The sequence below is a fragment of the Saimiri boliviensis genome, chromosome 10 (genome assembly GCF_048565385.1).
Source record: "Saimiri boliviensis isolate mSaiBol1 chromosome 10, mSaiBol1.pri, whole genome shotgun sequence".
NCBI classification, from domain to species: Eukaryota; Metazoa; Chordata; class Mammalia; order Primates; family Cebidae; genus Saimiri; species Saimiri boliviensis.
In genome coordinates, this window is record NC_133458.1 from 68,468,304 (window position 1) to 68,491,790 (window position 23,487).

The 23,487-nt window shown below is 43.1% G+C and overlaps 1 long non-coding RNA gene across 1 annotated transcript; it reads left to right on the forward strand.

Moving 5' to 3' along the window:
* Positions 1-349: 349 nt before the first annotated feature.
* LOC141580088 (uncharacterized) lies at positions 350-23,487 on the forward strand. The gene is made up of 6 exons (XR_012512112.1): positions 350-1,710; positions 6,830-6,929; positions 8,145-11,572; positions 16,237-16,364; positions 18,611-19,778; positions 21,082-23,487. It is a non-coding gene; the product is annotated as an uncharacterized LOC141580088 (long non-coding RNA).

Below are 23,487 nucleotides of genomic sequence, written 5' to 3' on the forward strand. Positions count from 1 at the left end.
CCAGGATTTAGATTCCTGTGAGCATTTCAGAATGAGGCACCTTGCCTCACCCGCATGCCCCCCAAATCTGATAGTTAAGCATCAGCGCACACACACCCCAAAATTCAGTTTCCTTCTTCAACAGTTTGTTTGGTATTGGATAGACCTGTTTGAGACAATAGTTTTTGCTCTGCCTGCAGACGGGAAACAGAAACGTCGACATAATTTTGCATGGAAATGTCTGCAAGCATCAATACAGCAAGCATCAACACACAAAGTCTGAGACTATAGGAATAAAGGAAAATGAATGCAAGTAATTTCCCTTTATAATGGGAAAAGAAATGAGAAAACTGAAAGGTAATATTCTTAACCTTGTCTACAGCCATACCACTCTGAACATGCTCAATCTTGTCTGATATATACATGCTTAACCTTAACCTCCTGGTGTGAATTTTTCTAACAATTGAAAGATAGAACACAATTCCAACAACAAAAAGGAAGCAAAGTGTGGATAGTTTTTAAGCTTTATGATGATATATGCGGTTAATTACACCATTCTCGATACTTCTGGATATGTTTAGAAATTTTCAAAGTAAATAATATTAAAAAACAAAATCCCAGTGGGCACAGTGGCTCATGCCTATAATTCTGGCACTTTGGGAGATGCCAAGGCATGTTGGATTGCTTGAGTTCAGGAGTTTAAGATTAGCCTGCGCAACATAGCAGGACCTTGTTTCTACTAAAAATAAAAAAATCAGCCAGGTGTGGTGGCATGTGCCAGATACTGGAGAGGCTGAGCTGGGAGGATCGCTTGAGCCCAGGACACAGGGCTGCAGTGAGTCACGATAATGCCACTGCACACTAGCCTGGGTGACAGAGCAAGACCCTGTCTCAAACAAACAAACTACAACAAGAAAACCCTGAAAGATGTGACATGATAAAAGCATGAAATGGAATTCCATGTAGCTCTTGAAAAAAATTAGTTGGACCCAGGTCTGCTAATATTGGAGGCCATTATTTTTAAGTGAAAAAGCAAAGGCAGGCCAGACGTGGTGGCTTACGCCTGTAATCCCAGCACTTTGGGAGACCAAGGCAAGTGGATCACCTGGGGTCAGGAGTTCAAGACCAGACTGGCCAACATGGCAAAACCCCATCTCTACTAAAAAATACAAAAATTAGCTGGGCACATTGGCAGTACCTGTAATCCCAGCTACTGGGGAAGCTGAGGCAGGAGAATCACTTGAACCCAGGAGGCGGAGGTTGCAGTGAGCTGAGATTGCAACATTGCACTCCAGTCTGGGAGACAGAGCAAGACTCCGTCTCAAAAAAAAAAAAAAAAAAAAAAAGCAAAGGCAGAACATTATATATAGTATAGCTATGTTTGTGTAATAAGAAATGGTGCTTATATATAAAGAAATTCTAAAAAGATTCCAAGAAACTGTTAACAGTTTTTGCTTCTGGGGACAGGGGATAAGAGAGAGATTTTAATTTTCATTTTATAATCTTCTATGTTGTTTGAATTTTGAAACATGTGCATGTATTACTTTTTAAATAAAACATTCCTTAAAATAATTTTAAAGCTATGACAGCAAGAGATGGGACTAAATGGAAGGAAAGACATTCCCAGATATATTAGCAGTGACCTCCACCAGTTCTCTAGAAGTTTCTACAGTAAAAGAATAGAAGCTGGTCTGGAAGGAGAAACAAGAAAGAAACCACATCCCTGCTACAGTAAGTTTCAAAGTTTATAAATAACTCTTCATTCTTTTCTGAAATATTCACTTTTTTAACAAAAGGGGTGTTTTAGTGGATCCAGAAGACCATCTGGCTCTCCTGAGGGTAATGGTTTTAAATATGATCCTTTAAAAGGGGGCTGAAGAGTTTCCAGTGAATTACTAACCCCATGTGACTCCAGGCCTAGCACAAGGGCTTGTCAATGCACATACCACATTCTTTACCAAAGAGATGGAGTAATGGACTTACGAGTGAGAAGAGCACAGTTCCGAGTCCAGCATACAATAGATGCAGCCACTGCAAAGAGAAAGAATACAGTTGTATATTAAGAAAAAGATTTGGAATAATGAAAGGGCTCATGTAGGTCACTGCTTCCAGATAAGGAACCATTATTAAGAAAGCTGAATCTGTGGGGGAATTTATCTTTTCTTTTTTTAAATTAAATTTCATTTTATTTCAATAGCTTTTGGGGAACAGGTGCTTTTTGGTTACATAGATAAGCTCCTTGGTGGTGATTACTGAGATTTTGGTGCACCCATCACCTGAGCAGTATATACTGTATCCAATATGTCGCCTTTTATCCCTCACACCCCTCCATCCTTCCCCCCGAGTCCCCAAAGTTCATATCATTCTTAGTCAAACAGCACCCAATTCTACTCAATTCCAATATGCAAAAAAATAAAAACTAGGCTTGCACATGTCAAATAATATTCACCAAGTAAGTGCTAAACGTCTCATGTGAGATAGGGCAAGTAGAATGTATTAGACGTTATTTCACTTTGTGCCCCATCCACGTAGCCCTTCTAGACAATCTGCCCTCCCCTCAGTTCATGGAGCAGGAAGCCTTGTGGTCATAGTGACCTTCACACATCCTGGCTAGAGCTGAGTGAAGAGCTGGTGGAAGACCCCAGCTCCAAAAATAGCGAGTCTGATGACTGATCAGGAACTTCTTATGTGTGAGTGGGCTTAGACAGATTCACCAGGCCAGCTGAAAGTCAATGCTCAGGATACAGGGAACAAAGTAGCAGAGGCTGTTGTATCTTTAGCCCGTGCGAGCACTGTTACTGCTATAAGCAGAAGTGGCTATTTAACTCAGCCACAAAGAGGAAGGCAGGGTTTTCGTTCCTGGGAACCCCAGTTCTTCTTCCCACCTAGGAGATTCATGAGTTTCTTTGGCTCTTTGCCTCAAGCTAGTCTGAGTGGTATCTGTTCCTTGCAACAGAAACAGCCCTTGTCAGAATATGGAACTAGTCTAAATGCAAAATGGCTTGGTTCTATTGGGGAAGAGGATAAGGAAGTAGAGTACAACATCTGAAAAAATATATGGCATTAATTCTTCAGGATGAGAAAGCTGGTTCTGAGAGGGGTGGGCAAAGCACTGCCAGCTTTCACCAAGGGTAGGTTCTTGGTGAAGATGATCAGAAGCCAGTGACACAGTCTGGGAGACACAGTATTTCCAGACTGAGCTAATAGTAAGAAAACACCTGATCATTGGAGTCCAAAGGTTTCAAAATTGCCAAAGTCCAACAAGCATGTAGACTTAGGGAATGGCTCCAGCAAAGTCTTCCATTTAAACACATGTGCAAGATTGTAGATATTTGTAAAAGAAAATTAAGCATGGGAACTACGATCCATCTATCTAGTAAGAAACATAGTTTTTTAACTGCACGTAAGTTATACTGGAAAGAGCTACGGAACCCACCTAATATTTGTGTTATTACTACCAATATCTGTGCTACCATTAATAAGTGAAGAGCTAGGGCCTTTTAAGGCCCATCTTTGTGAAGCCTTTGAGTTTATCTCTAAAGCGCAGGTGCCACCTTCCTGGCTGTAAGTCTATGCAGTCATTCATAACACTAAACCAATCCAGGAAGTACTGTTGATTCTATGTATGTCTGAAGATTGTGTAACTAGTCCAGTTGTTTCCAAAGAAACTCCTTGGTTCAGCATCGGGACCAAGTTGGCCTTGAGGTTTTAGCCAGAAGTGTCCCAGGCCCCAGAATAGCTCTCAGTGGATCTGGCCTCCAACAGGGTCTCCACATGGGAGCCACTCACAGATTGCCAACACCAGGCCAGATCACACCTCTTGCTCTCTACAGCCCTTCAGAGTCCGTCCACAGACCGTGCAATGAGGTGGGAAGGGCATTGGCCACTCAAGTCGCCCTAACCTAGCCTCAGTGCTGCCCCAGCCACTCACTCCCTGTGGGATGTGGATGAATTATTTAATTTCTCCCAATCTGTTTTCTTTTCTATAAAATAGATGAGCTATGAACTTTTCAGGAATGTTATCAGAATTGAATGTGATAGTTTGTGAAAAACACATAGGTCTGTGTCCAGTATCTAGTAAGAATTCAATGAATATGTTAAAGTATAAAAATTTTAAAAAAGCTAGAATTGGACAATAAGGAGCCTCCTTTAGGCTGCTATCGGAAAGGCCCAAACAAGCCTTTCTCTACCACTCCTGGTACTTCAAGCAGCACCCAAATATAGGAGAAGGAACCTGTCCTGCCCTTGTGGGTAGCCTCACCTCAGGAGCCTCTTGGGGAAGGACAACTGTTTAGGGTTGTAGCTCAATGTTCATACACTAGAGCTTCTGTCCATGGTGCATCCTGATGACCACAGTGGGGGCCATTAGAATCCGTCTCACAGATCTTCAGTTACCAGGACAGGAGAGGAACTGACCACAGGCACAGCTGCTGTGCTGTGCAACCCACTGCACTCTGCACTTAGGCCACACCTCCCACTTCTCAGTCCTTGCTGGGAGCAGCAGGGCCCTTCCTGGGAGACATGGGACCACCCTGATGATTGACATTAGCTCTGGGACTTCCTGATGACCTTACTGAGCCTCCTTCAGACCATGCCATGTGTAGAATGTTCCCACCCAGCCTCCCCTCCCTCTCCCTCACTCGGGGCCTGATATGCCTGCCGTCATGGTCTGACAGCTTCCTCAGCTGTTGGCTCCTTGCCCCTTTTCTCTCAGAGGTATTTCTCCTACTGAAATCCTTGCATGCTCATCTCCAGCTCCATGTCTGCTTCTCAGAGGACCCAGACAAATACAACCAGCACTTCATCTGTATGTTTAACAATTCTCTGAGGTTTCCCAGTAAGATCTCACTTACATATAATGGCACGAAGATTAAGATAATTCCATAGACTATAAGCACGAAGCAGAAAACGAACAGTCCTCCATTTAGCAAGGTAAAATCCCACTAAAAAAACATAAACAGCATAAACAACTCAGTTATCATCTATAAGGACTTTTTGGATGTTTAAAGATGCATCTTATACCCCGTAGACAGAAACCGGCCCATTGCTAATAATTTACCCTGACCAATTCCAAGAACCATGGAAATTCATTAGCTCCAACCACTAAAAAAATGCTACATAAAAAATATTATACTGACTGGGAGAAAGAGGTAGAAATGCCAGTAGCCATGAGTTAATAATTTTTGAAACTGGGTAATGGGTACCTGGGAGTTCATTACATGATTCTATTTTTGTACTTATATGAAATTTCCCACAATAAAAAACATACATTGAATAAGTAGGGTGTGTATTGGAAGGCATAGGGTGATCATAAGCATTCATATGTTCAAAACCATGTACATCGAAAACATTAATGAGTAAAATATACCAAGATGTTAACTGGCTTTTTCACATTTATATGCATGTTTTAAGAAAAGCATATACTAAGCTTTCAAAAGTTACTGCTAATGATTCTTTTTCAATGTGGAAATGTATTGATGTGATTTTTTGGTTTTGTCTTTATAAATCAGTGACCCAAATCAGCCTGAGGAGATTAAGATTTTCTTTCTTTTTTTTTTTTCTTCAAGATGGAGGTTTGCTCTGTTGCCCAGGATGGAGTACAGTGTCGTGATCTCCGCTCATTGCAACCTCCGCCTCCCAGATTCAAGCAATTCTCCCACCTCAAACTCTTGCGTGGCTGGGATTACAGGGTGGCGCCACCACACTCAGCTAATTTTTTAGTAGAGGCGGGGTTTCACCATGTTGGTCAGGTTAGTCTCGAACTCCTGACCTTGTGATCCGCCCGCCTAGGCCTCCCAAAGTGCTGGGATTACAAATGTAAACCACTGCGCCCAGACAGATTAAGGTTTTCTTAAGAAAGAGGATGTTGGCCAGACACGGTGGCTCATGCCTGTAATCCCAGAACTTTGGGAGACCAAGGCAGGTGGATCCACTGAGATCGGGAGTTTGAGACCAGCCTGACCTAAATGGAGAAACCCCATCTCTACTAAAAATACAAAATTAGCTGGGTGTGGTGGCGCATGCCTGTAATCCCAGCTGCTTGAGAGGCTGAGGCAGCAGAATCACTTGAACCTGGGAGGCGGAGGTTGCAGTGAGCCAAGATTATGCCATCACACTCTAGCCTGAGCAACAGAAGCAAAACTCCATCTCGGGAAAAAAAAAAAAAAAAAAGAATAAAGAAAAGAAAGAGGATGTTTATCTTCTGGCCGAAAAAACAATTAGATTATGCAGCCCAACAAGAGCCTTGAATCCAGTATATTTTTCTGCAGGAGTATTTTCCTAATTCTTTTATTTCCCCCTTTTTCTCTCCACCCTTAATAGACCAAGGGAATAATCCAAAGCACTAGTTCTCTGAGTGCAGTTCTCAGACCAGCAGCATCAGCACCACCTGGGAAATTCATATTTATCAGGCCCCACCCCAGACCTACTGATGCAGCAACTCCAGGGCAGCGCCCTGCAATCTGTGTCTCAGCAAGGCCCCAGGCCGATTCTGGTGCAGGACGAAGTTGGTCTAGAGCTGTGCTTTCACTACAGTAGCCACATGCAGCTGCTGAGCGCTTGAAATGTGACTGGTCTGGATTGAGATGTACTGTTTAAGTGTAAAATACACAACTGGATATCGAATTTCAGCTCAGAAAAAAAGTAAAATATCTCATTTATATTTGGGTTATGTGAATTACATGTCAAAATGGTAACATTGCATTATATATGTATTGGGTTAACTAAAATATACTATCTAAAGAATTTCATCTGTCCCTTTTGACTTTTTACTGTAGTTACTAGAAAAATACAAGTTTATATGTATTACTTTCATTTGTGGCTCACATTATACTTCTCTTGGACAACCCAGGTCTGCAGAGCAATAAATCTGGCTTGGGACAGTGATACCCTAAGGCTTGGTCCTTGTTGGTGGAAAGAAGATGTGACATCATTAAGGAAGGATAACTGAGGTGAGGTCAATTCCGGTGGGGAGCCCTGTCGGTTCTGACCACGCCCACGAGAGAACAGGCTCCAAGTCACGCCTGGGCTGGGCTGTCAGCTTCAGAGGCCCACAGAACACACAGTCACTCTGGGATCCAGGTGACAGTCATTCAGGAACAATGGTGGACCATAACATCCCCACCCCATCCTCACCCCATCCCCTTCTTGGCCAGTGCCAAGAGCTCACACAAACCACAGCTTCATCGCAAATTCCCAGGCCCCACTTTAGAGAGAAAGGCAGGAAGACAGGGAGGCTGAACAGCTGAGCATTTTGTATCCAGATGAGACTATCACTCAGCCCAAAGGAACTGCTTCAATTGCGGGGTCCAATTATATTTAAACCAAATGGACGTTTAGTTGATTTTCTCCCTGCTAAGTAGACAGTTGGAGTTCATGAAAAAACTCAGACTCATTGTGTTCCTACATCTCCTCTGCACCCCTTGGGCTGTGGTTGGACTGAATTTTGCCATCCCTACCACGTAACTTAATAAGGGGAAAAAATGTTACTGATCATGGGTTCAGCTGCCTTTCAAAGTTATCAGTGTGAATACTGTGTTTAAAATACTTTCTGGCCGGGCACAGTGACTTGTGCTTTTAATCCTAGCACTTTTGGAGGCAAGGCAGGAGCATCACTTGAGTCTAGGAGTTCAAGATCAGCCTGGGCAACACAGGGAGATCCCCTACTCTACAAAGTATTTAAAAATTAGCCAGGTTTGGTGGCAAATGCCTACAGTCCCAGCCTCTTGGGAGGCTGAGATAGGAGGATCACTTGAGTCCTGGAGATGGAGGCTGCAATGAGCCAAGTCTGTACCACTGCACTCCAGCCTGGGTGACAGAGCAAGACCCTATCTCAAAACTCAGCAAACAAACAGTACAATAAAATAAAATACTTTACAATATAATATTCACTCCCCTGAACTAATGGGCTTTTAAAAAAGTGTTCTGGCAGTTTAGGGGATTTTAAATGGCTTAAGGAATTTGTGCATTCAACAGGGGCCTACCTTACTCACTGCAAGGAAGCCTATCTATTTACAGATAGGCTGGTTTCTACAAACGACCAGCTTTGAGATGGCAAATACTGATCTCATCATGAATTAAATTTGAATCTCTAACTTTTGATACTGTTTGACTAAATATCTAGTAGATTCTTCTGTCACTCTGACACTTCTTCCTTTTCCCACCAGGAAAAAGGCTAAAATTCTGCATAAGACCTTCCTTATGATGTGTGCCAAACAGCTTGGGAAACGCACTCCCTTCTGTGTAAGTTATTTACCTAAGACCAGCCCATCCTTTACAAAAGGAAATTGACCAGGACTGAAAGGAGGGGCCACATCAGATCTCAAGAAAACCCTATGGTTGGACAGAGGCTGAGACATCTCACAGTTCAACAGAAATCATCTTGAATTATGTCTTGTCATTTTGGAGTCTGATAAACTACAACTTTAAAATTTTTTAATTCCCTGTGTCGGTCAGGGTCCCAGCAAGAAACAGATGACACACTCAAATAGGGTGATTTGAGGAGGGTTTGTTTGTAAGGAACTATCCACAGAAGTGTTTGCGGGCAACCAGAACAGGTAGTGCAGTAACCTAGGCTAGCAGCCAGCCAAAGAGCTTACCAGCCCCAGGCCCAAAGGGGAACGGAGAGGGGGCAGTTACGGGATCCCAGAGGTTGTGTTGAGTTGGCCACTTTGCGACAGGCAGTGAATCTTGCTAAGGCATACCGCTAGCTCAAGAGGAACTTGTCACTGGGAGGAAGCCATGAGAATCAGTACCTCTCCCTTCCTGCCTCCTGTCTCCAGCTGGGACTCCCCATTGGCCAAAGCCCATGGAAAGCCCTAATGCAAGAGGGCCCTGGAGGTGAGACCTCCCACTGAGAGAGCAGGGGGAGGCATAGGGAAGTGGGTTGGGGATAAAGGGACATGCCTGGCACACTCCCTTCAATAATACCTACTTTAGTTTGTAGAGCAAACAAAGTGAGTGCCAGTGTCACCAGGGCGGTTGCTGCCGTTGCCCATAACACTTCATTGGCCTTGTAGAAACTAAAAGGAGAGACTGTGATTATTGTTCACATACACTCTAAGAAAAGTACACCCAAATCAAAGGAAATGTGTATCAAAGACTTACACTGATATGGCTCCTAACATCAGACCTTGAAGAACTGTCTAAAAACAAAATTCACAATAAATCAGAAGTCTGCTTCCCGAGGCATGGGGCCAAGGCCCAGAATCCAGAAGAGGTGATTTGAGGAGTGTGCTTCTGAGCAGAGTCTAGGGAGCAAGGGGGAATATGTGCAGGCCTGGTGCATGCAGGCACAGGACGACTGACTACCGGGAATAAACAGAATTAAACATCTCTGTAACATCCTCCCTAGGACGGACAAGAGAAAATTATTTATTAGTAAACATTTCTTTGAACACAATAATAACTTTAACATATTCAGTGAATTAAATACGTATTAATTATGAATGTAGAAACCAAGGTAAAAAAGGTTCATTTGTAGAGCATTTGTGGAGCCACCCACACAGTATCGATGATTCATCAGGACAGGATATGCGATTTCTAAGCTTCATAGCACTTTGGGTACAGATGCTTTCCACGGCACCTGAGGGACAGCCTTCCAACCTCAGACATGGGATGAGAACCAAGGTTCCCAGAGCCCGGGAAATGGGGCTGGAGGGCAGATCCCGGCAGAGCAGAGTATGGAGCTGTGCCTGCAGGTGCCAGCCCCCGGCTCTGGAGGACTCTCATCACCCAAAGGAGCCAGGGGTGGGAAGAAAGGTGGGATAGGGGCAGGGGCTGAGAGCCAGTGGGCAGTCAGGCTGGAGGATGAGGCCAAGAAAGGCATTGAGGTTGTGCTCAGGCCTCCACCGTCAGGCCCGCAGACGGGCACAGCCAAGGCATGAGGATGACAGAGCAGTGGCTGCAGGGCTGAAGACATGCCCAGCCTCAAGGCTGCTCTGCTAGAGGTGAATCCAGAGACCGAGCTGACCCACTGGTCCACTGGCAGAGCCAGGAAAGACTCCTCCAGTTTCCAAGGTTAAAAATAAAGGTACGTCCTAGTGCAAGGCCTGCTAGAAGGGGCTTTGAATTCCCACTGGCCAAGGATGGCAGGGAGCAGAGGTGGGAGAGAAGCGGAGTCCCCAAAGTACTAGGTCGCCCGTCTGGTGTTTCCAAACCCAGTGGGTAATCACCTGATCCTGTACTTTGTACAACTTAATGAAGTAGGCTGTCTCTATTTCCACTATAGATAAAAGACTGTATCTAGTCTCTGTACAAATGGTATTTAATAATGTGCTTGCTTCAAACCTTCCTCTCCAGATGATTTTCTTCCTCTTGTATGGGATCAGTGGCTTCCTATTTCTCCAGTTCCAGCAGCACATGAAAGAGGTGTGCATGTATGTGGTGTGGGTAGTGTATGTGTGAGTTTGCGAGTGGGATGCGTGTGCCTCTGTGTGTCTGTGCAATATGTGTGTGTGATCATGCATGTGTATGTGGTGTATGTGACTGTGTGTAAGTGTGTATGTGGTGTGAGGGGTGTGTGTGGTGTGAATGGTGTGAGAGGGTGTGGGTGTGTGACTGTTGGATATGTAAATGTGTGACTGTGTGTGTGTAACTGGGAGAGACTGGGAGGAGATGGAGAGAGAGGAAGAGGAAATGTTTTCAGGCTGGAAAATGGCTTTCAGTTTTCGAGAGACTGGAAGAGAGTGGGAAGAGGCTGTGGAAGTCACAACTCTGAAGACTTCAAGAGCTCAGAACGTGGGCTTAAGGGGCCGAAATTCTATGGGAAAAAGCCGTGTCGGTGAATGTATTTTCCTTTTTCCCCTCAACTCCTTTTGTGAAGTGGGCTTTTCCCCACATATTTTCTAACCCTTGGGCATGACGTTAAGTCTGGAAAACATAACTCATGCTTTGCCCCTGTATAATACCTCTTCTTTTAAGCCGTTACTTGCTTTGAGATTAACAGCAAAACCTCAAGAGATGAGAGCTTCCTTGGAGACCGATAACTTTTATCTCTTGTAACAAACGTTAAGGCCATTTTAAATGTTTAGGTCAAAAACTTAAGCATTTCTGGGAAACCAGCACACCTTCCTGTCGCCCCTGCTCCGCGATTCCCGCCTCCCTCTGGCTTCCAGCTCTGCCCGGTTCTGAGTGTGATCTGTGCTGTCAGTGCAGGACACGCCACTGCTGGCCCAGGCAGTGAGCGGGGTACACACGCCAGCTAAGGAAGCCTCCTCCATGCGCTGGCAGGTAAGGAAATGTCCAGATGTGGGCAGCGGGCAGTCCGTCTTCTCCAGCCTCAGCAGGCAGCTTTTCCTCCCAGCTTGCAAATCCCCCGGGTTGCTACGCGGTGCTGATGTTGATGCTGATGCTGACAGTCGCGTGCTCTTGCTCGCTTTGACCACCGGGGGGCGCAGAACCAAATCTGGGCTCCAGACACGTGCTTAGGACTTGACGCATTTTGTGCACGAATCTAACCATTATCTTTATTTTTCTACCCTATTTTTTCTTCCATCAGATTTCTCCATTAATTTATCTTATATTCGTATATTATGGATATTTGTATAAGCCACCTCAAGTCTGTTTTGGAATCAGATGGGTAATAAATCAATTGGTAAGTAAATCTTCGCGTGGAAGAATGCTCAACACTGCTTGGGAAGAAATGCCAATCTTCCTAAAAAGAATATTTGCTGGCCGGGCGCGGTGGCTCACGCCTGTAATCCCAGTACTTTGGGAGGCCGAGGCGGGTGGATCGCCTGAGTTCAGGAATTCGAGACTAGCCTGGCCAACATGGTGGAACCCCGTCTCTACTAAAAATACAAAAATTAACCAGGCATGGTGGGCAGGCGCCTGTAATACCAGCTACTTGGGAGGCTGAGGCAGGAGAATTGCTTGAACCTGGGAGGCGGAAGTTGCAGTAAGCCACGATCGCGCCATTGCGCTCCAGCTTATGCGACAAGAGTGAAACCTTGTCACAAAAAAAAAAAAAAAAAAAAAAAAAAGAATCGTTTGCTGACACCATCCTGAACTATACTGAGACAGTTCTGGGTCTTAGGGATCCCAGGCAGGAGCCCTGCGACCTCTGGGGAGCTAAGCCCTGGGTTGAAATGTGGGGAAAGTGGTGGGAAATCGAGTTATATTCAAGTTTAGAAAAATCTAGGGGCTTCGGGTACCTGCTGAGGGCTGGCACGATCCTGCGGTTCCTGTGGGCAGCACACAAAGGAATTGGCTGCTAAGAAAGTGAGCCCAGGGTGGCACCAAACGACAGAAAATGGGCAGATGTGGCAAGGCCTTCTGGGTGGAAGCTACCACCATGAGGCCGGTTCCGGGGAACCCGGCACCGGGCCCAGGAACCCGGCCGCGGATAGATCAGGAGAGCCCTCTCAGCCCCTAACTCTGCGGTGCTGGAAAAGCCGTCCTGAGCTGAGATGCAAGCTGTGGAAATGAGGGAGAAGCTAGCTCAGAGATGGGTTCTACTCCCAGTGGGACTTGAAGAAGAAATAAAATACATTTTACAAAAATAAAGAAATATAGGCCGGGCGCGGTGGCTCAAGCCTGTAATCCCAGCACTTTAGGAGGCCGAGGCGGGTGGATCACGAGGTCAAGAGATCGAGACCATCCTGGTCAACATGGTGAAACCCCGTCTCGACTAAAAATACAAAAAATTAGCTGGGCATGGTGGCGCGTGCCTGTAATCCCCAGCTACTCGGGAGGCTGAGGCAGGAGAATTGCCTGAACCCAGGAGGCGGAGGTTGCAGTGAGCTGAGATCGCGCCATTGCACTCCAGCCTGGGTAACAAGAGCAAAACTCCGTCTCAAAAAAAAAAAAAAAAAGAAAAAAAGAAATCTAAACTTCTTGCATACGACTTTGTGAACTAGACGTGGAACCCACTCTCCATAACAAAATGCGTTTGCACCTGAGAGGGGTCCGGTAACAGTCAAGTTAACTGTCCCTGAAAGTGCAGCCCAGACTCGGGAGTGCGCGCCCCCAGGTGGCCTCATTAGAGGCAAGTGTGCCAGCACAACGTCGCCCAGGTCCCCAGATCCCCTAATCTACTCAAAGCGTGTGATGCCCTCTCATAAGTTTACGACTTCATTACAAACAAAATTCCGCCGAGAGAATGTCCCACAAATAATTTCTATCTGTATTATTCCACAGAAAGAGTTTCCACAATAAAAGGAATAAATTTAATAATGTGACAAAAATGTATTTCAGAGGTGAACTAGGGCAGGTGCTAACAAGGTTTACTTACAAATAATCCCAGGAGAATGTAATTTGCAGGCACCTGACGGCGGAGATTCCCGCAGCAAGCAAGTAAAATAAACACGACAAAAAATGCTGGGCTGGAGGATAATTGAAAACCATGTGTTACTTGCTTTCAGTGACTATATCATAGCGCATATTATACAGAGATAAATATAGATATAGATCCTAGTAACTATTACTATGACGTTACTTACTTCATAAGTATTATAGTATTAGAAACAAAAATGTTAATTATCACTTTTGCCTTTTCTTTGCCTTTAAAATAACTTTTTTCATTTCTATGCACAGATAGCTTATGGGGCATTAAAATATTTTTATTTTAAAATAATTATAGATTCACAGTAAGTTGCAAAGGGAGAGGTCCCTAAAATCTTCACTTAGTTTCCCGCAATGGTTACATCTTATGCATTTATAGTACAGCACTAAATCCAGTAATTTGATATTGATACAGTGAATATATAAAATTCTGTCATCCAATTATGACACAAATCTATGTGCAGATGCATGTAACTGCCATTGTAATCAAAATTCAGAACTATCCCTTCCAAAAAACGTGCATAAAGACCTTGCTTATACTACCCCTGCCCTGTATAGTGTGAAAGTCACCAGTGCCAAGATGGAGTCACTTAGGTCACACCCAAAGTGGAGCTGGAGGTCATGAAAGAGGGAATCTCATGTATCTGAGATAAGAACTAGCCCAAAGACCTCCTTTTCAAAACCCACAAGAAATTTCGACATGTCCCGCACATCCCTACATGTCCTGCCCACGTGTCTATAACAGGGTGTATAACAAAAATTCCTCAAGATCATAGCATTTCAGCCAAGTTGCTCTCACAAAAACACTTGCCTGGCAATGGCTGTCTCCACCAATGAGTTAGCACTAGCTCCTGCAAGAAGCCCCTGTAACCAATTATCTTTGTTCCAAATAATTTACGTAGATCTCTCTTTGCCTTTTAAAGGTTTTCTCTTATCCCAGCCTCTCTATCATCCATCATGGCTTCGGCGTATCGCCTGTTGCAGTGCCCCGGCCACTTCCTATTACACTCTGCAGGGAACCTCTCTCTCTGTCATTAATTTAGGTTGACAATGGTAACACCCACACCCACACACTCAACCCTAACTCCTGGCAGCCATTAATTTGTTTATTTTTCATCCCTATGATTTTATCATTTCAAGAATATTATACTTTGTACCTCATTTTGAATAGCAAAAGAATCTCAGGCAATACACAGTAGAAAAATACATTGTATTAAGTCCAGTGATACTTACAAGATTGTATAGACGAACCAGGGGGTTTTGAGCACCCAAACTTTTAAAGCCTCCCTGGTTAAAAAAAATTTAATACAGTTTTACACGATAAATATTTTGCTAACTAATATGATATTTAAGAAGAAGTGAAATAAAGCAATATCATGAGAAAAAAAGGAAGAAACCCTGACTGACGAATAATGATAGATGGAGAATGAAACAGTGAAACATTCTTTTTCTTAAAATAGATACATTCATAAGTTATAAGTAAAATTTGGATGAATGCAAATGTCCTAATAAAGGTTTTTATTTTAAAAGTGCTGAGATTGGTATGTGTGCAAAGCAAAAAAAATCAACTTCTCATCTGTTTGTTTCATAAATATAGATTTTCATAGGGTATATTTAAGCAGTGATAGATCATAGTCCCTCAAATAATTTCTTTTTGTTTTTTAGAAACAGGGTCTTGCTCTGTTGCCCAGGCTGGAGTGCAGTGGCACAATGATGGCTCACTGCAGCCTTGAACTCATGAGCTCAAGCCATCTCTTGTCTCAGTCTCTTAAATAGCTGGAAGTACAGGCATGTGCCACCACATCTGGTTAATTTTTACTTTTATTTTTTGTGGAGATGAGGGTCTCACTATGTTGCCCAGGTTGGTCCCAAACTCCCGGCCTCAGGCAATCCTCCCAGCTCAGCCTCCCAAAGTGCTTGGATTACAGGAGTGAATCATTGCACTAAGCCCCTCAAATAATTTCTGAATTTAACACTATTCCAGCTTCCAAGGTAATCTCACCTTTATTTATTTATTTTTTTTTTTCCTTTATGAGTCTCACTCTATTGCCCAGGCTGGAGTGCAGTGGCTTAATCTTAGCTTATTACAACCTCCACCTCCGGAGTTCAAGCGATTCTTCTGACTCCGCCTCCTGAGAAGCTGGGGTTACAGGTGCCCACCACCACACCTGGCTAATTTTTGTATTTTTAGTAGAGATGGGGTTTCCCCATTTTGGCCAAGCTGGTCTCAAACTTCTGACCTCAAGTGATTCACCTGCCTCAGCCCCCCAAAGTGCTGGGATAATAGGCATGAGCCACCACACCCAGCTCACCTTTTCTTCTCAATCCAATTTTCATTGTGGAAATCGCTTGAGAGAAAATTAAAAAACAAAACAAAAAAAAAACCCCAGTGTTCAAAATAAGACTTTTTAAAAAGTTCTTTTGCTTTGGTTAGGAAGTTAAATTCTAGAAATCTACTACCACGTTGGGCTAGGAGTTGCCTCAAAAACAAAAAGAGATAAACTATTTTTAAATGTTCAAAATTAAATTAACCTGATTCAATAAGAATGAATGCGAACAACATAACACTTAACTCTACATCAGTCATAAAGACTTACCAGAAAATGAACACACTGATAATTACCACAGTGATCACCAGCTGAACTGACAGGATGAGGAACACTTTGATAATGAAAGCTGAGGAGACACAAACGTTATTTTTATGACATAATAGTCAAAAGCAACAATATAAATGTAATAACCTATTTTTGAAATTTAATGAAAGGAATTTTTTTCTTTGCTTTTTTTTGGGGTGGGAAAGGCAGTGCTAGTTTGCAGTCAGCAAATGGAATAACAACAAAAACGCAGCTCTAATTTTACAGCACGCTCGTTCCAGATGGCGGGACAGAGGCGTTTCATGGGCGATCTGAGGTTTATCTACGGGAGCTCCAGAATTTTCTTTTTTCTTTTCTTTCTTTCTTTTTTTTTTTTAAACAGAGTCTCCGTCTGTTGCCCAGGCTGGAATGGAGTGGCTCGATCTCAACTCACCGCAACCTCTACCTCCTGAGTTCAAGCATTTCTCATGCCTCAGCCTCCTGAATAGCTAAGATTATCACAACTCCCAGGTAATTTTCTTTTCTTTCCCTTTTTTTTTTTTTTTTTTTTTTTTTTAGTATTTTTTTAAGTAGGGATGGGGTTTCACCATGTTGTCCAGGCTGGTCTCAAACTTCTGATCTCAGGTAATCCGCCTGCCTTGGCCTCCCAAAATGCTGGGATTACAGGCATGAGCCACCATGCCTGGCCAAACTCTGGAATTTTCAAGATGAACTCAGGAATTTAATTCCTTGTCATGCGCACCCCATCCTCCTTAGGATCAAACATGACCTGAAAGCCTCACCACGTCACAGGCCATCATTAGGGATATGGCAACACTACCTCCCTACACCAGAGAGCAGCAGCACCTCAGGACTGCGGGGGTAGGGGGCATCTCCCTGGAGATGGACTTGGGCTGCAGAGAGTTTGTGGCACTTTTCTGCCTCTTTTCTCTCCAACCTACCTGCCTGTAATAACTCTCTTCCCTTCTACTTCCTAATGCAGAAACTAGATAACTTGTGGAACTCTATGTAAGACCAAAGAGTTCCAAGGGAATGGCAGGCCCACACACAAGGCAAAGCACGTGGGCACTTTCTGCTCACTTCCTGCACTCTCTGAATATGGCGCTGGCAATGGCAATCTGCCTTTGTGTGGCTTTACCCTAATTTCAAAGGAAAAAAAAGAAGTCATGCTGCTTAAAATTTACTGATGGACTCATCAGCTGTCCTTTTGCTGGGCAATTTCTATGCACAGAACTATGACAACAATGCAGTGGGACTCAGCTGTCTTAATAAAAATACCAGGACACCTATTTCCAAGTGCGTGCTGCCTACATTAAAATATTCATTTAGCTCTTATTAATTTGGCATCTGCTATGTAGCAGGGACTGTGGGGGGAACAAATATTAAACGTGGCCCAGGCTCATAAGAACAGACATAAAGATCAATGGAATCAAGGTGACAATCAAGAAATAGACCCTTGTATTTATGATCAATTGATTTTTAACAAATGTGCCAGGAAAATTCAATGGAGAAAGGATAATCATTTTGACAAATAGTGCTGGGAAGACTGGATATACACCTACAGAAGATGAATTTGGATCCCCAATTAACACCCGACTGCAAGCTATAACATGGAGTCATAATGGGCATAGCAGCCTCAGCTACCATTTCCTTGTAAGAAAATGAGAGCTCCCAATTCAAGACCAGCACAAGAGGCGCCCAACTGAGTCAGCCCAAGAATTATGAAATGGTTGTTGCTTTCTTTACATGGGCAAAGGATTTGAGTAGACATTCCTCCAAAGAAGACATGTGAATGAAAATTCACTAATGAAATGCAACTCAAAACTACAATGAGATGCTACTTCACAAACACTAGAATGACTATAACCAAAAAGACAGACTATAATAAGTTTTGGCAAGGATGCAGAGAAGCAGGAACCCTCATACATTGCTGCTTGGAATGTAAAATGGTGCAGCCACTTTGGAAAAGTTTGGCAGTTCATCAAAATGTGAAACACAGAGTTATTCTATAGTTCAGCAGTTCCTGGGTATCTACCCAAGAGAAATGAAAACATATCTCTACACAAAAACTTGAATATGAATGTTGATTGCAGCATTATTCAAAATAACCCAAAGGTGGAAACAATCTAATTATCTGTCAACTGATAAATGTGTAAACAAAATGTTTTCTCTCCAGGCAATTGAATTGTATATGGCCCATTCATAAAAGGAATGAAATACACACACTACAACATGGGAGAACCTGAAAAACATTAACTGAAAGAAGGAAATCACAAAAGACCACATGTTGTGTGATTCCATTTACATGAAATGTCCAAAATAGATGCACAGGTCTGAAAGTAGATTAGTAGTTGGCAGGGGTTCGGGGGAGGGAGGATGGGAGTAACTGCCAATGGGTATGGGTTTCTTTTCTTTTCTTTCCTTTGGTAGAGACAGGGTTTCAGCATGCTGCCCCGATTGGTCTCAAACTCCTAACCTCAAGTGATCTGCCTGCCTCAACCTCCCAAAGTGCTGGGATTACAGACATGAGCCACCACGCCTAGCCTGGGTATGGGTTTCTGTTTGAGGTGATGAAAAGTTTCTAAAATTGATTGTGATGGTTATCAACACTAAATATACTAAACACCAGTGAACTGTACACTGAAAATGGATGAATTTTATGATTTGCAAATTATATCTCCATAATGCTGCTTTAAAATATTACAACCCCTGTAACTCAATCTATTACCCTGCTATTCTTTTCCTTTTCTCCACAGCACTTTCATCTTCTCATATACTACATAATTGTCTTATATGGGAAAAAGGCCAGCCTCTGCCCTCCAGGAGAGGCAGACATAAATAACTGACTCTTACACTGGCAAGGAGGCGCTACATATTTTCAATTAGACCTGAAAGACTAACTCAAGTAGACTCCTTAAGCCTCGTTTTCTCATCTGTAAAATGGCAGTACAGCTTCTGTGTTGGTCGGGTTGTTATAAAGATGAAAAGCAACAATGTCGCCCTTGCACAACATGCTGTGTAGGCCAGGTATTGATTGCAGAGACGCCCAGGTGCTTAGCGACACCCAGTATCCCTGGCTTCCTCACTACCTGACCCATATCTTGTTAAGGATGGCAATGGGCCCAACTGAACAACTCCAGATGGAGGTGGCCATGTGACACAGGTGAGTCAATGGCATGGCTTTCTAAACTCTGGGTGTGGTTTCTAGAAATGCCTCTGAAAAGAAGACTGGCTTGGTCAACTCTCAGGACACCTGCAGCCCTCTCTTGACTCTTCTTTGCCTTTGGCTGTCTGCCTTTTCCTTTTCCTTTTCCTACTTCAAAGGCTAGAGCTCCAAAAGGCAGCTTTCCAGCCATAGGAAGTGGGTGGTGAGGGACACAGGGACACCAATAGGACTCAGAGCTCACAGTCCACTTGCAATGTTCAGGCCTCAGAAGGCCTAAGGATGGCAGAGTGGACACTTTAAAGCTTAAGCCAATATTATGTATCACCTCATATACAAGTAAAAACATTTTATGATCCACAACTAATTCGTATTTCCTTAAAAAAAAAAAAAAATGTTGTTCACCATACGTTTCTTATGAGTTTCTGAATGCCCTGGACAACTTGGGAGCAGTCAATTACAGCAGTCCTACATCATGTTTTATGAGAAAGCATCACTCAGAAAAACTAAAAACAAAATTGTATCTGCCAATCTACTCTGTGGAAACATTTTAAGAGAACATGTGCTTTTCTCTTCCTAAAAGGTAATTTCTTTATTCTCACCTCTGCGGACAGATGCTTCCGAGAATGGATTGCCTAAAGCTGCATTGCTATCACCTGGGGTGACGTCATCGGAAATTTGTATCATATAGACATTCGACTGCTGAGTGTTCTTTGACTGTGGCTTCTCCTGAGGTTCTTGTGGCCCAGCTGAAGATGAAGGTGCGTAGCGCTCACCAGATCCGGACTGGATGCTTTTATCTGCTGCTTTCCGAATCAGATGTTGATGATCTCCAGAACTAAAGTCTATTGGTTCGCTGACCTCCAAGTCCATTTTCCTAGAGGGGGAAATGTTATTGTTATTCATGTCCTTGTGATCCCACCTCTACAACCTCAGCATACTCATAATCATCAGGTGATTGCTTCTTAATTTTAACTGCCTTGGCCCAGTACTTACCAAGTTGGTGCTTAGTAAATATTTGTTAAATGAATGATAACATTTAAGATGAAACCCAGAGTAAAATAATTGGTTTCTATTATGAAATTAATTTTTAAAGAAAATTTATTCAGTAAAATGTTAATGAGTGACAAGCATGAAGCTACCCTTGCTGTCCCTGGCCTCAGAGAGCTTACATTTTGGAAGAGAGTATAATGAAACAAGCAGTCATATAAAGGGCAATATAGGCTGGGCGCAGTGGCTCAAGCCTGTAATCCCAGCACTTTGGGAGGCCGAGGCGGGTGGATTACAAGGTCAAGAGATCGAGACCATCCTGGTCAACATGGTGAAACCCCATCTCTACTAAAAATACAAAACATTAGCTGGGCATGGTGGCGCATGCCTGTAATCCCAGCTACTCAGGAGGCTGAGGCAGGAGAATTGCCTGAACCCAGGAGGCGGAGGATGCAGTGAGCCGAGATCGCACCATTGCACTCTAGCCTGGGTAACAAGAGTGAAACTCTGTCTCAAAAAAAAAGGCAATATAAGCAGGCCAGGAACATTGGAAGACTTGAGAGCCCTGAAGGAAATCTGGAGAAATTTCGGAGAGTAGAAGTTGTCAAAGCTTTCAAAGAAATTGAAGCTTAAGCTGTGGCTGGAAATGAGTAGGGATTAGTCAAGTAAAGAGGTGGGGAGAGGTTTTCCAGACAAGGAACCAGCCTGGACCAGGACTGGAGAAATCAGGGAGGGCAAGTCCTAGAAAGTGAAAGAAGCCTATGTACCTGGAACAGGAAGTTTGAAGAGGAGAGTGGAATGAGATTACACAGAGAAGTGGTAGGTATGCCTCTGAGAGGCTGGCAAGCCAAGTTAAGGAGCCTGGACTTCACCCTGAAGGCCATGGGTGTGACTGGCAGAATAGTGGTCCTCCAGTAATGTCCACATCCTAGTTTTTAGAACCTGTGGCTATAGTATCTTGCATGTAAAAAGGAACATTGCTGATGTGATTAAGTTAAGGACTTTGGGATGGGGAGATGATCCTGGATTATCTGAGTGGGCCCAATCAAATCACAAGGGTTCTTATGATCATAGGTATAAGAACAAGACAGCAGGAGGAGCAGAGTCAGAGAAGGAGACGCGACAACAGAAGCAGAGGTCAGAGTGATACAACTGTGGTCTTTAAAGACGGAAGAAGGGGACCATGAGCCACGAAATGCAGGTGGCCTCTAGAAGTTGGAAAAGGTAAGGAAATGGCTTTTCCCTACAGCCTCCAGGAAGGAACCAGTCCTGCCTGGGTTTAGCCTAGTGATATTGGTTTTAGACTCATGACCTCCAGAACTGTAAGATAATAAATGTGCGTTATTTTAGGTCATTCCGTTTGTGGCATTTTAACAGTAGCAACAGGAAATGAGTACAATGGGGAATGAAGGAAGGCTTCCCAGCAGCGTCCCAGAGAAATCTCCTAGAAAGGATACTCTAGATACAATGTACAGAATGGGCCAGACTAAGCCAAAGTGAGGCAGAGACCAGAAATCCAGATAAGAGATGGCAGTGGGCTTTGCCACAGTGCCTTCCAGCCTGAACACAGTTCTTAGAAAACCACTACTAAACGGACCAAAAATGGCAAAGCAAAAGGCCCCATTAACCTCTTGGAGAGCATGAAGACTCAGGCAAGGCCTGCTGCTGCCCTCCTGTTGCACGGAGAGTAACAAGGGACTTGAGAAGGATGCTGCTGAGACAGCAAAGGCTCGGGCAAGCAGAAGGCCAAGTGGGAAGGCATAAATAGAAGGTCTGAACAAAATGCCTTGGAGAAGCAGATGCAGTGTGGGAAAGATGTCCCATCTCCTGAAATTAATCTCCAAATTTTACAAAATTCTTTGGGATTTTTTTTTTTCAGTACATGAAACTGTAACTCCAAAGTTTATCAGAAAGAGTAAAGGTGTTAGAATAATCAAGAAAAAAAATTATAAGGAGTAAGATTATGGTGGAAGGGATGGTGATTTACTTTTATCAGAAATCAAAAGATTATAGAGCTATATAATTAAAACTATGGTAAGATTGTGGCAATAGATAAATAGATCAATGAGTTGGAAGAGATTCAAGAAACAGACTGATATATATATAGGAGAATTTAATATTTGATAAAGGTGAATTTCAAATTATTGTCCCACGGTATGGGAAAAAAATAGCTATGTACTTGGAAAACAAAATAGGGTTTAATAGCTATTTCACGTCTTACACAAACATACATGCCAGATGAACTAAAGATATTATCGTAAGTGACAATAGCCATAAATATTCTACAAGAAAATACAGGAATATATGTGTAAGTCTTTGCAAGATACTATATATGAACTGCTTTGGCTGGGTGCAGTGGCTCACACCTGTAATCCCAGCATTTTGGGAGGCCAAGGCAGGAGATCACCTGAGGTCAGGATTTTGAGACCAGCTTGGCCAACATGGCAAAACCCGTTGCTACTAACCATACAAAAATTAGCCAGGTGTGGTGATAGGTGCCTGTAATCCCAGCTACTCAGGAGGCTGAAGCAGGAGAATCACCTGAGCCTGGAGGCAAGTTGCAGTGAGCCAAGATTACACCATTACACTCCAGCCTGGGTGACAAGAGAAAAACTCTGTCTCAAAAAAACAAAACAAAACAAAAACTGCTTGGCAGATTTGGAGTATAGCAGCACTTTAGATATCATAACAAACATTAAATGCAAAATTTTAAACACAACATTTGTGATATTTACTATACCATAGGAAGAACTTTAACAAGGAAAAGATGGACAACCCAATAAAAAGACGAGAAAAGGCCAGGCACAATGACTTACAACTGTAATCTCAATGTTTTTGAAGGCCAAGGTGGAAGCATTGATTGCTTGAGCCCAGGAGTTTGAGACCAGCCTGGACAACATAGTGAGATCCAATTTCTAAAAAAAAAAAAAAAAAAAAAAAAAAAATTAGCCAGGCATGGTGATACATGCCTGTAGTCCCAGCTACTCAGAAGGCTGAAATGGGAGGATTTCTTGAGCCCCAAAGTTCAAGGCTGTAGTGAGCTATGATCATGCCACTGCATTACAGCCTGGGCAACAGAAAAAGATCTTGTCTCTAAAAAAAAAAAAGGAGAGAGAGAGAGGAAAGAACATAAATAGGCAATTCATATGGTCAATAAACTTAGGAGATGATACCTCACAAATAACCAAAAAACTACAAGTAAAAACAAAAAAGACTGGCAGAGATTAAAAAGATAAGTCTCAGAGTTGCAAAGCTGTCAAGAGATAGGTAATAGAGAATCCAGGGCCACAAAATGACCTGCATGGGCCCTATACATGTTTGTCTTCAAGGGTCCCTTCCTCCAAAAAAATACTAAAAATTATATGTTATGAGTGGATTGGTGTAAAGATGAATATAATACTGTCTGGAGTCATTATCTATCACATATTTATGATTATATGCACTTTTTTCTTCTGTTTTAAAAAATTTAAATGTTTTTAG